This window comes from Tursiops truncatus, chromosome 2 (genome assembly GCF_011762595.2).
Source record: "Tursiops truncatus isolate mTurTru1 chromosome 2, mTurTru1.mat.Y, whole genome shotgun sequence".
In the NCBI taxonomy this organism is placed as follows: Eukaryota; Metazoa; Chordata; class Mammalia; order Artiodactyla; family Delphinidae; genus Tursiops; species Tursiops truncatus.
The window spans coordinates 123,017,076-123,033,701 of NC_047035.1; positions in this window are offsets into that span (position 1 = coordinate 123,017,076).

Below are 16,626 nucleotides of genomic sequence, written 5' to 3' on the forward strand. Positions count from 1 at the left end.
AACACACAGCAGATAAAGGAGAAAGATAAAAATGCACCAGACCTAACAAATGAAGAGGAAATAGGCAGTCTACCTGAAAAAGAATTCAGAATAATGATAGTAAGGATGATCCAAAATCTTGGAGATAGAATGGACAAAATGCAAGAAACAGTTAACAAGGACCTAGAAGAACTAAAGATGAAACAAGCAACGATGAACAACACAATAAATGAAATTAAAAGTACTCTAGATGGGATCAATAGCAGAATAACTGAGGCAGAAGTATGGATAAGTGACTTGGAAGATCAAATAGTGGAAATAACTACTGCAGAGCAGAATAAAGAAAAAAGAATGAAAAGAACAGAGGACAGTCTCAGAGACCTCTGGGACAACATTAAACGCACCAACATTCGAATTTTAGGGGTTCCAGAAGAAGAAGAGAAAAAGAAAGGGACTGAGAAAATATTTGAAGAGATTATAGTTGAAAACTTCCCTAATATGGGAAAGGAAATAGTTAATCAAGTCCAGGAAGCACAGAGAGTCCCATACAGGACAAATCCAAGGAGAAATACGCAAAGACACATATTAATCAAACTGTCAAAAATTAAATACAAAGAAAGCATATTAAAAGCAGCAAGGGAAAAACAACAAATAACACACAAGGGAATCCCCATTAGGTTAACAGCTGATCTTTCAGCAGAAACTCTGCAAGCCAGAAGGGAGTGGCAGGACATACTGAAAGTGATGAAGGAGAAAAACCTGCAACCAAGACTACTCTACACAGCAAGTATCTCATTCAGATTTGATGGAGAAATTAAAACCTTTACAGACAAGCAAAATCTGAGAGAGTTCAGCACCACCAAACGAGCTTTACAACAAATGTTAAAGGAACTTCTCTAGACGAGAAACACAAGAGAAGGGAAAGACCTATAATAATGAACCCAAAACAATTTAGAAAATGGGAATAGGAACATACATATCGATAATTACCTTAAATGTAAATGGATTAAATGCTCCCACCAAAAGACACAGATTGGCTGAATGGATACAAAAACAAGACCCTTATATATGCTGTCTACAAGAGACCCACTTCAGACCTAGAGACACATACAGACTGAAAGTAAGGGGATGGAAAAAGACATTCCATGCAAATGGAAACCAAAAGAAAGCTGGAGTAGCAATACTCATATCAGACAAAATAGACTTTAAAATAAGGACTATTAGAAGAGACAAAGAAGGACACTACATAATGATCAAGGAATTGATCCAAGAAGAAGATATAACAATTGTAAATATTTAGGCACCCAACATAGGAGCACCTCAATACATAAGGCAAATACTGACAACCATAAAAGGGGAAATCAACAGTAACACATTCATAGTAGGGGACTTTAACACCCCACTTTCACCCATGGACAGATCATCCAAAATGAAAATAAATAAGGAAACACAAGCTTTAAATGATACATTAAACAAAATGGACTTAATTGATATTTATAGGACACTCCATCCAAAAACAAAAGAATACACATTTTTCTCAAGTGCTCATGGAACATTCTCCAGGATAGATCATATCTTGGGTGACAAATCAAGCTTTGGTAAATTTAATAAAATTGAAATTGTATCAAGTATCTTTTCCGACCACAACGCCATGAGACTAGATATCAATTACAGGAAAAGATCTGTAAAACATACAAACACATGGAGGCTAAACGATACAGTACTTAATAGTGAAGTGATCACTGAAGAAATCAAAGGAGAAATTAAAAAATACCGAGAAACAAATGACAATGGAGACACAACGACCCAAAACCTATGGGATGCAGCAAAAGCAGTTCTAAGGGGGAAGTTTATAGCAATACAAGCCCACCTTAAGAAGCAGGAAACATCTCCAATAAACAACCTAAACTTGCACCTCAAGCAATTAGAGAAAGAAGAACAAAAACACCCCAAAGCTAGCAGAAGGAAAGAAATCATAAAAATCAGATCAGAAATAAATGAAAAAGAAATGAAGGAAACAATAGCAAAGATAATAAAACTAAAAGCTGGTTCTTTGAGAAGATAAACAAAATAGATAAACCACTAGCCAGACTCATCAAGAAAAAAGGGAGAAGACTCAAATCAATAGAATTAGAAATGAAAAAGGAGAAGTAACAACTGACACTGCAGAAATAAAAAAGATCATGAGATATTACTACAAGCAGCTCTATGCCAATAAAATGGACAATCTGGAAGAAATGGACAAATTCTTAGAAATGCACAACATGCCAAGACTGAATCAGGAAGAAATAGAAAATATGAACAGACCAATCACAAGCACTGAAATTGAAACTGTGATTAAAAATCTTCCAACAAAGAAAAGCCCAGGACCAGATGGCTTCACAGGCGAATTCTATCAAACATTTAGAGAAGAGCTAACACCTATCCTTCTCAATCGCTTCCAAAATATAGCAGAGGGAGAAACACTCCCAAATTCCTTCTACGAGGCCACCATCACCTTGATACCAAAACCAGACAAGGATGTCACAAAGAAAGAAAACTACAGGCCAATATCACTGATGAACATAGATGCAAAAATCTTCAACAAAATACTAGCAAACAGAATCCAACAGCACATTAAAAGGATCATACACCATGATCAAGTGGGGTTTATTCCAGGAATGCAAGGATTCTTCAATATACGCAAATCTATCAATGTGATAAACCATATTAAAAAATTGAAGGAGAAAAACCATATGATCACCTTAATAGGTGCAGAGGAAGCTTTTGACAAAATTCAACACCCATTTATGATAAAAACCCTCCAGAAAGTAGGCATAGAGGGAAATTTCCTCAACATAATAAAGGCCATATATGACAAGTCCACAGCCAACATCATCCACAATGGTGAAAAACTGAAAGCATTTCCACTAAGATCAGGAACAAGACAAGGTTGCCCACTCTCACCACTCTTATTCAACATAGTTTTGGAAGTTTTAGCCACAGCAATCAGAGAAGAAAAGGAAATAAAAGGAATCCAAATCGGAAAAGAAGAAGTAAAGCTGTCACTGTTTGCAGATCACATGATACTATACATAGAAAATCCTGAAGATGCTACCAGAAAACTATTAGAGCTAATCAATGAATTTGGTAAAGTAGCAGGATACAAAATTAATGCACAGAAATCTCTGGCATTCCTATATACTAATGATGAAAAATCTGAAAGTGAAATCAAGAAAACACTCCCATTTACCATTGCAACAAAAAGAATAAAATATCTAGGAATAAACGTACCTAAGGAGACAAAAGACCTGTATGCAGAAAATTATAAGACACTGATGAAAGAAATTAAAGATGATACAAATAGATGGAGAGATATACCATGTTCTTGGATTGGAAGAATCAACATTGTGAAAATGACTCTACTACCCAAAGCAATCTATAGATTCAATGGAATCCCTATCAAACTACCAATGGCATTTTTCACAGAACTAGAACAAAAAATTTCACAATTTGTATGGAAATACAAAGGACCCCGAATAGCCAAAGCAAACTTGAGAACGAGAAAAGGAGCTGGATGAATCAGGCTCCCTGACTTCAGACTATACTACAAAGCTACAGTAATCAAGACAGTATGGTACTGTCACAAAAACAGAAAGATACATCAATGGAACAGGATAGAAAGCCCAGAGATAAACCCACACACATATGGACACCTTATCTTTGATAAAGGTGGCAGGAATGTACAGTGTAGAAGGCACAGCCTCTTCAATAAGTGGTGCTGGGAAAACTGGACAGATACATGTAAAAGTCTGAGGTTAGATCACTCCCTAACACCATACACAAAAGTAAGCTCAAAATGGATTAAAGACCTAAATGTAAGGCCAGAAACGATCAAACTCTTAGAGGAAAACATAGGCAGAACACTCTATGACATAAATCACAGCAAGATTCTTTCTGACCCACCTCCTAGAGTAATGGAAATAAAAACAAAAATAAACAAATGGGACCTAATGAAACTTCAAAGCTTTTGCACAGCAAAGGAAACCATAAACAAGACCAAAAGAAAACCCTCAGAATGGGAGAAAATATTTGCAAATGAAGCAACTGACAAAGGATTAATCTCCAAAATTTACAAGCAGCTCATGCAGCTCAATAACAAAAAAAGAAACAACCCAATCCAAAAATGGGCAGAAGACCTAAATAGACATTTCTCCAAAGAAGATATACCGACTGCCAACAAACACATGATAGAATGCTCAACATCATTAATCATTAGAGAAGTGCAAATCAAAACTACAATGAGATATCATCTCACACCAGTCAGAATGGCCATCATCAAAAAATTTAGAAACAATAAATGCTGGAGGGTGTGGAGAAAAGGGAACACTCTTGCAATGCTGGTGGGAATGTGAAATGGTTCAGCCACTATGGAGAACAGTATGGAGGTTCCTTAAAAAACTACAAATAGAAATACCATATGACCCAGCAATCCCACTACTGGGCATATACCCTGAGAAAACCAAAATTCAAAAAGAGTCATGTACCAAAATGTTCATTGCAGCTCTATTTACAATAGCCCGGAGATGGAAACAACCTAAGTGCCCATCATCAGATGATTGGATAAAGAAGATGTGGCACATATATACAATGGAATATTACTCAGCCATAAAAAGAAACGAAATTGAGCTATTTGTAATGAGGTGGATAGACCTAGAGTCTGTCATACAGAGTGAAGTAAGTCAGAAAGAAAAAGACAAATACTGTATGCTAACACATATATATGGAATTTAAGAAGAAAAAAAAATGTCATGAAGAACCTAGGGGTAAGACAAGAATAAAGACACAGACCTACTGGAGAACGGACTTGAGGATATGGGGAGGGGGAAGGGTGAGCTGTGACAGGGCGAGAGAAAGTCATGGACATATACACACTAACAAACGTAAGGTAGATAGCTAGTGGGAAGCAGATGCATGGCACATGCATATCGGCTCGGTGCTTTGTGACCACCTGGAGGGGTGGGATAGGGAGGGTGGGAGGGAGGGAGACGCAAGAGGGAAGAGATATGGGAACATATGTATATGTATTACTGATTCACTTTGTTATGGGGCAGAAACTAACACACCATTGTAAAGCAATTATACCCCAATAAAGATGTTAAACACACACACACACACACACACACATCTTGGAAACTTAAAAAAAAAAAAGAATAGTGCATTTAGAGTTTGCTAAGTAGGGATAAAATATATTTAGAAAATGTAACTGAATGCTGCCTTAATCACTGACCGGCAATATTCTGATTTACTAAGTAGATTCTATTTTTAGTAATTAACTGGATATCTTTTTTTAAATTAATATTTGGCATTAAATGAATGGGAAAAATGAGATTGCCCTTTACCAAATAAACATGTTGGCTCCTAGGATCAGAAAGTATAAATAAATGTTATCTTCAGTACTACTTAAATTGCAGACCTGATGTTTAAGAGGACACAGAGTTATTTGATTTCAGTTCAGAGATATAGAGAGGTGGAACGCATATTGCTCTCACCCATGTAACAAGGAAAATCTTGGAAATCCTCAAATTAATGACTTCTTTTGTACCTATTAGAAAGATGAGGTTACAGAGTAAATAAATTGGCACAAAATCTAAAGAGGGACAGGAACCAGCAAGGAGAAACAGGTCCTAAGTATTTACTTACCTGCGATAAACACCACTAAACACCAGGGAACATCTAGACAGGAGAGTGAACGAAACATTTTTAATGAACTGTTGAAGGCAGCCTGTGAGCTAGTAAGAATGTGTGAGGCCCCTGTGAGCTGCACACCTAGGGATTTCTAATCTCTTGGAGGCTTTTCCTCCAGGAATCTACTAAGTGCCCACAGGAGAGGTGGGAGTAGTGAGAAAGATCAGAGGTGACAATGGCTGTGAGTGGGCAAATTGTAAGACCTAAGATTCCTGTGGAATCGCATTGCAGGTGACAGAGGAACAGACTTGCTGAGATTCAGCTCCCCTAAGGATTAAAAGGCTTAAAATCTGAAGGGTTAGGGCACCCAGAACATGAAGGACACTCACTGATGGATACCCTTGGAAAACTGCACTGTGGGAGGGGACAGAGTAAAAGAGAAGCCCAGACCCTGGGGAAGGGCAGGAATATGTGTGAAGAGAAGACAGCGTCACATCTGGAGATGGGGCAGGAGCACTTGAGAAGTCCACACCTCCAAGGTCAGGTTCACAGAAGTTGCAATGGTGCACTGATAAGAACACAGAAACAACAAATTTCAAACCCAGCCCAATTCCAGAAGAGACAAACACAAAACCCCTTATTATAGACCTAGCAGAAGAAAAGCCATGCTCATTTCCACGCATAAAATGTACACACATAGAAAACATCAGCTTTCAATAAAAAATTACAAAGCATGCACACTGTTCATGGGAATGCAAATTGATGCAGCCACTATGAAAAACAGTATGGAAGTTCCTCAAAAAATAAGAACAGAACTACCATATGATCCAGCAATCCCACTTCCGGGAGTTTATCCAAAAGAATTGAAATCAGAATCTCAAATAAGTATTAGCACTTGTTGCAGCACTATTCACAAGATGTAGAAATAACCCAAGTGTTTATCAGTGAATAAATGAATGAAGAAAATGTGATATATACATACAATGAAACATTATTAAGCCCTAAAAAAATAAATAAGGTAATACTCACAATGGCAACAACATGGAAGAACCTTGAGGGCATTATGCTGATATAAGCCAATCACAGAAAGACAGATATTACATGGTTCCACTTATGTGAGGGATCTAAAATAGTCAAATTCATAGAATCAGAGTGGACAGTGATTGCCAGGGGCTGAAAGGAGGGGGAAAAGGAGAGTTTCTAATTAAAAGGCTTGAAGTTTCAATCAAGCAAGAAGATGAGTGAGCTCTAGAGATCTGTGTCCAGCTCTGTACCTAGAGTCAACAATAATATCTTGTACACTTAACATTTAAGAGAGTAGATCTCATGTAACATGTTCTTTCCAAAATTAAAATAAATAAAACTGTGGGAAAGTGTAATTCAGACTAAAACTAAGATGGAGAAAGAAAAAAGAAAAAAAGGTCTTATCACAGATTTTAGTGTTGGTTTTTACAATTCTTAAATTCTGCATTTATTTATATGTAAAAATGGAAGTTTTTTGGATGATAGCTTGAATGTAATAAACATATTTTAGCTAAACAAATGTTCTTTATTCTTCACTTTGCATTAACATGTATAATCATTCTAGTTAATGCAAATATATATTCGCATTCAGAATTTTTAATTCTCATATAGCATTCTTGAAACTTTATTAAAGTATTAATATATGTCATTACTACAGCAAAAAATGAGATTTTCTACACATAGTGTAGAAAACTAAAGTTTTGTTTACTTTTTTTGAATTTTATTTTATTTATTTTTTATATAGCAGGTTCTTATTAGTTACCTATTTTATACATGTTAGTGTATATATGTCATATATGTATATATGTCAATCCCAATCTCACAGTTCATCCCACCAACCCCCCCCACTTTTCCCCCTTGGTTTCCATACATTTGTTCTCTACATCTTTGTCTCTATTTCTGTCTTGCAAAATGGTTCGTCTGTACCATTTTTCTAGATTCCACATATATGTGTTAATATACGATATTTGTTTTTCTCTTTCTGACTTACTTCACTCTGTATGACAGTCTCTAGGTCAATCCACATCTCTACAAATGACCCAATTTTGTTCCTTTTTATGGCTGAGTAATATTCCATTATATATATGTACCATATCTTCTTTATCCATTTGGCTGTCAATGGGCATTTAGGTTGCTTCCATGATCTACCTATTGTAAATAGTGTTGCAATGAACATTGGTGTGCATGTGTCTTTTTGAATTACGGTTTTCTCAGGATATATGCCCAGTAATTGGGTCATATGGTAATTCTATTTTTAGTCTTTTAAGGAACCTCCATACTGTTCTTCATAGTGGCTGTATCAGTTTACATTCCCACGGACAGTGCAAGAGGGTTCCCTTTTCTCCACACCCTCTCCTCCATTCTTTTCCAAGGTCCTGGATCTCTTAACTGTCATTATTCTGAATTCTTTTTCTGAAGGTTGCTTATCTCCACTTCATTTGGTTGCTTTTCTGGGGTTTTATCTTGTTCCCTCATAGTCCTCTGCCTTTTCATTTTGTCTATCTTTCTGTGAATGTGGTTTTTGTTCCACAGGCTGCAGCATTGTAGTTCTTCCTGCTTCTGCTATTTGCCCTCTCGCGGATGAGGCTATCTAAGAGGCTTGTGCAACTTTCCTGATGGGAGGGACTGGTGGTGGGTAGAGCTGGCTGCTGCTCTGGTGGGCAGAGCTCAGTAAAACTTTAATCTACTTGTCTGCTGATGGGTGGGGCTGTGTTCCCTCCCTGTTGGTTGTTTGGCCTGAGGTGACCCAACACTGGAGCCTAACTGGGCTGTTTGGTGGGGCTAATGGTGGACTCTGGGAGGGCTCATGCCAAGGAGTACTTCCCAGAACTTCTGCTGCCAGTGTCCTTGTCCCTGTGGTGAGCCACAGCCACCCCCCACCTCTGCAGGAGACCCTCACAGTGTTCCTCAAATGTATTTCTTTATGGAACCCTTTACAAGCACATTGTGTGTGACACAATCCATTGAACGAATTAGATCTACCCCCTCTTGGGCACAGGTGTCAGAAGGCAGAGGCCTTACAGGAGGGAGGGATCAGGTGACAAGGCACTTTAGGTAACTGCAGGCAGTGGAAGTCCGGGAGTCAGCAGAATGCTTGCAATCTCTGTGCCTGATGGAGAGGGGTTAACTGCAAGGCAGCGTCCACAAAAATAGAGAAGCCATAGTGAACTCTTTGAACTGAGGTGAACAAGTCGACGCTCAGGTCTGAAGAGACCATGAACGTAGCAGGAACCAGAAAAGGGTCATTTTACCTTCTTTGCTAAAAACCTAAGAGCACTCAGCCCCAACCATTATGTGAACCCCAGCCTCTCCTCGCTCTGACACCAGCTGCAGAAACACAGCATCAGGAGGGTCCGTGCCATCAGCACCATCACCATGGGTGTTAGGAACCCTGGTCCAGGTGTTTTATAGCCGTGTGTCTAAAACTCTGCCAAGCAGACAGATGGGCCAGAGATCTTGCTCTAAGAGCAGATTCTGATTCAGCAGATCTGGGTGGGCTCTGAGATTCTGCTTTTCTAATAAGCTCCCAGGTGATGCCAGTGCTGCTTGTCTGTGGACCATACTTTGAGGAGCCAGGTTTTAGAGCATCTTAAAGAACCCTCCAAACCCAAACTCTTCACAGTTTACTTCTATCTAGGAAGGGTCTATACCCATCCTTGATACTAGACTTCTTGGTCTTGCTTCAAACATCAGTTTGACCCCTATTTAACTAAACCCAATGTCAATTTTAAGTCTTCATCTTACTCGGCTTATCAGGAGCATTTTCCCTAGTGATGGCTACCTCCTCCTAGAAGTGTATGTCTTTTGACTTGGCTGCCAGGACACCCACATGGGCCCCAATTTTCTCCTTCCACAGTTCCTATCCATCTTTGCAGTCTCTTAAGGTTGAAATGCCTCCAGGCTTGGTATGTGGGCCTTTCTGTGTCTCTCTTGATAATTTCATGTGGTCTCACAGCTTTAGACAGCATCTATACCCCTTGACCACTTTCACCCTCAAATGTATGTCTCCAGTTTGGTTCTCTTCCTTTGAATCTCAGTCTTATATCTTCAAGGGCCACATGTGAATGTCTAATACATGCCTCAGCTTGTTCTTCTTCACAAACTTGCTCTAACCACACCCTATTCATCTCAGTTAATGGAAGTTGTCAGGCTAAAAACCTTAGAAGCTTTCTGATTTTTTACTTTCTATCACACCCCACCTCTGATCCAGGGACCAATCCTGTGGCCTCTGCCTTACAACACTGGCCATCCCCAAGCCAGCTCCATCCCTCCCCCGACTAGTGTCGTGCTCTCCTAAGTGACTTTCCTACTTCCTCCCCTCCTCCCTACAGTTGATTCGACACACAGCAGCCAGCATGATCCTGTTAACAAATAAGACAAATTACACTATTTCTCTGCTCAAAACTCTCCACTGTCTTCCCATATCACTCAGGGTCAGTGTTCTTGTAGTGGCTTTCAAAGGACCTGAAAGATCCATCCTCCCCTTTGCCTCCCCTCCCATTCTCATCCACCCAGCCTCGCTGTCTTTGAGCTCTGAGGCGAATGCCCACTGGGACTTTGCACTTGCTGTGCCTGCAGCCTGGAACCATCTTCCCCTAGTATGCACATGACCATCTTCTTTCCCATTTTCTGGTCTTTCCTCAGGCTTCACCTTTTCAAAGAGGTTTTCCCCAACCTTCCTCCTTAAAATTTATCCCCAGTGTACACTCCCTGGCTACCTTTTCTGTGGCATTTTCTGTCATCGCTCATTTCATTATCTGACATACTACACATTTGACGTATTTTTTTGCATTTATTGTCAAGTTCCTGACAGCCCCACCACTAGAATGTGGCCTCCATAACAGAGGAGCTTTGGAATGTTTTGTTCATGGCTGTAACCTCAGCACATAGAATTGTCCTGGATACCTAGTTCCCAGGAGAAATTCAAAACATATTTGTTAGACAAATGAACAAATGAATGACTTAGAGAATAAAGTGGCATCAGTGATACAGTTTTATTCAGTCAATTCTAGATAAGGATTTGTAAAGATCTCCAATGACGGTGACAAAATGTAACTGCTGTGATATAAACCACGAGCTTAGGGTACAATTATTGTCATCTCGCCCTCACCTTCTCTTCCTCGTCTTCTTTCTCCATTGAATCCTCTGCCATCCACCAGCTCTATCAGCAGGAAGGCCAGTGTCTCCCTCCTGAAGTTCTCCATGTCTTCCCATCCCCATTACCAGAAGCTAAATGTCTCTCTGAAAACAAGAAACTTAGCTTCATCCACAAACCTGATGAGAGAGAACTGGTCTCACACAAGGCCCACCACAGCCTGCTCTCACCTCCCGCTACCTGACACTCTCATTATTAAACATTATTTTAAGGCTCTTTGACAGATGGCAATTGTCCACTGCTTCTGAATTGCCCTTTCCTGTCTTCATCCAGACAGGAGCCTCTGTAGTGATCTCCATTTGTTACCATGATTATGACCCAGTAGTTAAAAACTCCAACAATGCTCTTGGAAGTTCAAGTGTTCCAGGGGGCTTTCAGCCCAAGGCCCTCTGACACTGAGCTAAGGTCAGTCCTTAGCCTCGAAGAAATCACAAGTTCTTATGCTGATTGTAATACTGTACTCCTCTAAGGTAACTGAATTTCAGAGCATTTATTTAACTTTCTGCCATTGAGCTCTGGAATAGGGAACCCTAATATACCTTGATAGTATCCAAATCTTTGGAGAAACAATGTGGAGTTACATACAACCCTTTTTACCCAAAAGACTTTGGTTTTCTTATGCAATTCACACCTTATCATTGATCAATTCTACATCAGGGTGGAGACAATTTTATCTAAGTCTCAAAAGCAAAAATACTTCTGGTCGTCATCCTAACAGTGGGTGTACTCTCACCTTCATTCACAGAACCTTCCTCACAGCCTCTACTTCTTATGACTTCCTTACCATACAGCAAAGTACTTGTCAACATTCAAATCATATGACATTGTCATCATTTTTGGAAACATTTAAGATAACCAGAAACATTATTAAGTAAGATTTTGAATTTTATTCTAAATGCACTGAGAACTAGACAACAGTTTGAAACATGATAAGAACATAATCTGAATTACATTTTAAGAAAATAACACTTGTTTTGGAAAAAATATATTTTAGAAGAACTAGGGTAAAAATGGACCAGAGCTTGGGCGAGGTTGGTCATAGTGGACACAGAAAGAAGCAAAAAGAGTCAAAATACATTTTGCAGATTAACAGGAATGGGTGGCTGGATGTGAAGGAAGGGGTGTATAAGGTATGAAGGAAGACGTCCAGATTCTTCCATGAACAATTGTCTAGGTGGTAGTTCTCTCCCTCTCCCCGCCTCTTCTTTCTATATCTATATTTATCTATCACCCATCTCTATATCTACCTATCTATCATCTATCAATCTGTATCTATTTATCATCTATCATTATGTATATATCTATCTAGATATTTTTTAAAGATTTTAGAAGGTCATATTTGGTTGTAAAAGATAATCATGACTTCAGTTTTGAAGGTTATGCTAAGAATTCTATAAGACATTCAAGAGGAAATGTCATGGGAGCAGTTGGGCATGCCGGTCTGGCACTCAGGAAGAAGATATGAGCTAAAGAAATGTTTGTGAGTTTTTGGTGTAGAGAAGTTGTCGTAGTCTAAGCAAAAATTATTAAGCAAGAGAAGAAAAGCGTTCAGAATATGGGCCCAAGGAGCTCTAATACGTGGGAGAGGACACACAAAAGGTATGATTAAGAAAACCACTCCTGTCTCCATCAGGATGAGCTTTGGGGTGAATTTCAGGGTTGCAGGGGAGTTAAAAGACAGTCTTGAATCTAAGGAAACTGTCAGAAAGAACATTTACATCCCTTGCTTCTCAAACTATAGTCCATGAGCCAACATTGATATCAACTCAGAGTTTGCTTGAAATGCAGGCTCTTGGCCCCCAGACCTTCTGAATCAAAATCTGCATCTTAATGTGAAGCTCTTAAAATGTGTGAGATGTTAATGCACTTGAAGCTCTCATGCAAATTCCTGTTTCTCAACCTTGGCTGCACATTACATTCACCAGAGGATACTCTTAAACTCCAAATATCTAAGTTGTAACCTGAAAAGATAATCAGAATCTCTGCGGAGGTGGGGTGGAGGAGGTGAAACTCAGATATGAGTATTTTTTTAAGTTTCCCCGATGAATCCAATATGCAGAAAAGTTTGAGAACAACTGGTGTAAATGGAGGTAAAATCCTACAACTTTCAGGAGCAAGAAACAATCCACTACTTTATTCTTTTCTAATTCTAAGGGCTCTGACTCAGCTCCAGCCCACCTGAGTTGGTAGGGAATTGAGTTGTCCCCATCCTGCCTGGGATTGTCTCTGTCTCTATGTCTATATCTATATCTATATCATCTGTACCATCCCAAAATAACATATTCTGTATGATTCCAATCTTATTAGGTTCTAGAACAAAACCAGAGGCTAAAGTAATCTATGATGACAAAAATCAGAAAGTAGTTTTCTCTGTTGTGTGTGGGTGGGGGGAGTTGCTGAATTTACAAGGACACTTTCTGGAATATTGGAAATATTTTATATCTTCACAGAATGGAACATTTAGTCTGTGTATTTTACTATATGTAAGCTATAACTCAATAAAAAATATAACTGCAGGAAAAAATGTGTTGGGACAACTGAAAAACCAAATGGAGGGTATCATAAACCAGGATAAATTTCACAAGAACCTAAGAACTTAAAGAAAATAAAACCATAAAATGGCTAATAGAAAACACTGCAACTTTACAGCAGGTAAGTCCCTTCCAAAGCTATTTAAATCTACAAGCCAAAAAGAAAAAGAAAAAATGTTCATACATTTTATTGAACTTTTTTCTCTGCTTAGAATTCCAGGTCGTGCTTTATAATCTCAGAGTGTTTAGCTTGCTTTAAGGTCTAGCAGATTGTGAATTATAAACATGTTATTATACTGAAAAGTGACTGAAGTGGTTAAGATGATGGCTTTGGGCACATGTGTTGGGGGGAATGGGGGTTGGGAGGGATGGTGGGGGAGAGGTGCTAAAGGAAAAGGGCTAGAAATGAGCTGCTGAATAATTGTCATGATTTGAAAACTCAGTACCTCACATGAGGCATGGTCAAGTTCAAGATCCTGGAAGTCTACAGAATTTGTAGATAGAACATGGTCAGGAGACGCTGGCTGGGGATGAGAGTATAAAGGGAGGGGAGACACAGCACGTTGGCATAGCATTCTGAACAGAGGAGTGGTGAGGTCAGAAAAACAATTTTTATCGAATTTCATAATTATCTAAGATATTTTCACTTGAAGAACATGATTTTTAAGCTATCAAATTAGAAAAAAGACGATCTCAGTGTTGGTGGGGTAAGGATAAATGCATTTTTAAAATATTTGTCTGGTTTAAGAGTATCAACTGATGCCACTATCTGAATAATGCAGTCGGTGATCGTTGTTAAAAGTCTAAAATATTTGTTTATGCTTGACCCAGCAATTTCATTCCTAGAAATTTATCATAAGCTTATTTATGAGGACATCTACAAAGATTTAGCAAGAAGGATATATTTCAGCATTGCTTATAATATCAAAAATTTGGAAATAACTTGGTAGGTTGAATGGTATCTCCATATAACAGAATGCTAAAAGAGCCATTAATATTTCATATGTGATTATTGACATTGATTCATGCTTATGATAAAAGTGAAACAAAGAATCTACATCAGTATATATAGCATGATCTCATTTACATGTTAACACATACATACATGCACATCCAGAGGCTGTAGGATAGTGCAATGGGATGGCTGTCCTGAATGATGGAACATACAGATTTGTGGCTAATTCTTATTTGTTTATTTCTAGTGTGTTCTTCAAGAGCCATGGGTGTTTCTTGGGTAATTTTTTTTTAAAAAGTTAACACTATAAAAAATTCACACTCTGGACCAGGGAAAGTAAATAAAGTATATAAATATGAATTAGCAAGCAGGAAGAAATACATGACAGCTGTTATAACTGAATCATAAGTTTGGCTCTGAGCTCTCAGTCAGCCAGATCATAAAGGGAAACACTCAACTTTTTAATTCTCATTCCCATGAAGATTAAATATATCATCTCCAAGGGAAAAAAAGCTCTAAACAGAATCTCTTACATGAGGCACTTTTCATATCTGTTGTATATCTTTATTTTTGGCTCTATCTGTTTTTCTGCCTTTTGAGTAAGAGGGATATGATTATAGATTTTTGTTGTTGTTTTAATTTTTTTTAAACTTGGGAAGAGCATCTATTCTAAACTCACATGCAATATAATAAGTTGTCAACATTCAGAGATTTTCATGTATATTTGTCACAAGATTGATTACTTTAACAAGATTTTAACTTCCAGCAACCAGAAAAGCATACTATTTTTAATTTATTTTGTTTTTACTTTTTCATTACTATGTTTCTTGCCTTTCTGTTTTCTCTTTTCCTCCTTTAATGACACTGACAGTATGAACTAATTCAGTCTCTTTAAAAGTGGTTTAAAGGATCATGTAAACAGTAGGTACATTTCCTTCTTTTAATAAGCAGACTCGATCTGGATGGCAATCTTTTTGGCATGTGCTTTCATTATTTCCGGTTCAACTTGAAGCTTCATAAAATGTTAGAAATACTTTGGTTTAGGTTTCTTCCAGTTTGGTGGAGAATTTTAACTGAATTCATAATCAGGGCAAATAGCCATTTAACTCCAGATTTCTCCTTTTGCCGTCCCATTTAAGATAACTAAGCTCTTGACAGAGCGGAGTCAAGATGGCGGAGTAGGAGGACATGGAGTTTGCATCTCCTCACAACTACGACACTTACCAGGTGCTGGTGGGGGACCTCAGACACCTAAGGGGATGGGAGGAACCCCTGAGTGACTGTGTAGGATGTAGTGGGGAGGGAGGGGGGAGGAGAAATAGGGGCTAGATGGGACCAGTGCCCCTAAGGGGCAGGGGGATAGGGAGGGGTTCCTATACCCGAAGGGACCCACTCAAAGCAAGGGGATCAATGGGGATGGGGAGAGACCTTCAGGGGATGGGAGGATCAGAAGGGAAGGTAGCCTGCATTTTCCCCTCCCACTCAGCCCCCGGCAAGTCTGCTGAGGTCCCTGGCCTTATCCTCTGCCATCTGAGGCCACCTCTGACCATGTGGGTCCTGGAGCCATGGGAGGGAGTGGGGGAGGAAAACTAGAGACTAGATGGTACCAGAGTCCCTGAGGGGCGGCTGGGGGAGAGGAGGAGTTACTGTGCTCGGGAGGTGCACACTCATGGTGATGGGATCAGCGGGGATGGGGAGAGACCTTTGTGGGATCAGGGGATCAGAGGGGAATGTGCCCAGCATTTCCCCCATCCACTTGGCCCCCAGCAAGCCTGCTGGAGTCATGAACAAAAGCCTGCAAATTCCAAGGCCCCCACCAGCTGTGCCAGGACTAAGCCCCAAACTTCCAAACCCCCAAGGTCCTTTTCTAGCTGTGCAGGTCCTAAGCCTAGGCCCCAGACCCCGCCTAAGCCATGCCCGAGCCTAAGAAGCCCCCCAACAGCCAAGGCATTTTCTGGGTTTTTTTTTTCTTTCTTTCTTTTCTGCTGTTGTGGTTCTGTTTTACCTTTTTACTGTGGTTTCATTTACATTTTTATTTTTTCTAATAATTTTTTTAATTTTTCTAATTTCATATTATTTTTTATTCTTTGTTATGGTTCTGCCCTCTGCTTTTTATTGCTATGCTGTGCAGCTTTCAGGATCTTGGCTCCCAGGCCTGGGGTCAGGCCTGAGCTCCTGTGGTGGGAGCACTGAGTCCAAACTTCTGGACTATAGAGAACCTCAGACCCCAGGGAATATTAATTGGAGTGAGGTCTCCTGGAGGTCCTCATCTCAGCACCAAAAACTGGCTCTACACAACTGCCTGCAAACTCCTG